The sequence below is a fragment of the Octodon degus genome, unplaced genomic scaffold, assembly GCF_000260255.1.
Source record: "Octodon degus isolate 3935 unplaced genomic scaffold, OctDeg1.0 scaffold00023, whole genome shotgun sequence".
Lineage (NCBI taxonomy): Eukaryota > Metazoa > Chordata > Mammalia > Rodentia > Octodontidae > Octodon > Octodon degus.
This window is the reverse complement of record NW_004524599.1, coordinates 321,376-322,783: the sequence shown is the minus strand read 5'-3', so window position 1 is coordinate 322,783 and position 1,408 is coordinate 321,376. Positions and strand designations below refer to the sequence as shown.

At 47.7% G+C, this 1,408-nt stretch overlaps 1 pseudogene; it reads left to right on the top strand.

Annotated features, from left to right (window-relative positions):
- Positions 1-296: 296 nt before the first annotated feature.
- Positions 297-1,408, top strand: part of LOC101566914 — a 50,804-nt pseudogene continuing 49,692 nt past the window's right edge.

Genomic DNA, 1,408 nt, shown 5'->3' with positions numbered 1-1,408 from the left:
ATTCTGGACATCCTCTTTCTTGAGTGTCTTTACAAGGTGTGATTTAGAAGATAATGGTGATGGCACTCTCAGGTGCCATCCAGTGGCACAGCAAGCTTGTAAAAGCGTGGCGTGTCCTCATCCACCTTACTCACTGGACAGCAGTGACCTGCCTCCCCTCCTTTGTGTTGATAAGGCTTCCTGATGTGTCCCTAAAAATGACCAAAGAGGCTTTCTGTCCTTGGGTGACTTCTGGGGAAGCAACCTCGAGCTGAGGGATACAAGGTGGAAGGCAATGCAGGGTGCCTGGACGAACCATGGCAACTTTCCCAGGTATCCAATGAAGACATTGCATGGTGGATATTAAAGAAAGGGTTTTGTGTTTTGTTTTGTTTTTTGTCTTTTGAAGAGGAGCTCTACTAGGACTGCCTCATCAGATGACAGACGGTTCTTTGGGAGCTCTTTGTACTTCTTCTGCTGTGTTGGAACCCAAGGACAGAAAAACTGGGTTCTTCATTCCTGTTTCGAGGAGATGATCTCTTCTGTGACCTTGGCTCTGCCCAAGGACAAGAGGAGTCACTCTAATCAGGCTTTAGTGTGTGTGTGTGTGTGTGTGTGTGTGTGTGTGTGTAAAGGAGGACCCCAGGGTGTGGGTACAGCTGCTATCCCCTCACCACCAAAGCCCTATAAATAGAGAAGTCTGGAGGGGAAACTTTAAGTTACAGTAGAAGATCTCATTAAAAACCCCAAAGTATGTAGTAGCCCCATTTTACACAGCACCTTAGAATACCTTTCCCACAAAGCCCCAGGAGGATTAGGATCAAGAACGTAATTTGCTGGCAATGAGGTAGCTCAGAGGACTAAGGGTCTGCTTAGGTAAGCATAGGGACTGAGGTACCCTAGCAGTAGTTCAAGGGCATAGCATGTTTCTGGGAGCTGGGAGAGAAGACTCTGAAGAACAGAATGACATTGCCATAGAAGTACCCTCACGTCCACCATGTACAGGGTTCCTGAGGGCATTGGGCCCACTCCCAGGTGGTGCACACCTGTAATCCCAGTGCTGGAGAGGCTGAAAACAGGAGGATCACAATGAGTCGAACTGCACAGTGAGATCCCGTACCAAATACATTAAACAAAACAGAACAAAACAAAAACAAAAACATGATTTCATCCCCTGGTTTCTTTGCTCCCTGGGACTTCCCTTTCCTTCCCTATCTCAAGGTCTTCAAACCTCTGATAGTCCAAGGTTGAACCTGGGATATGGTGGCAGGTCATGCAGGGTCTTGCTCAGCTTGAAGTGTATTTTGTGTTAAGGGTTTAAGGGTACCTGGTAGAAAGAAAGTGCCAGGGGATAAGCTTGACCTTCACCTCCATCCCCCTTCCTTCCCCCAGTAGCCAGGTAACCAATGCTGGCTGCAGATGTGATTCA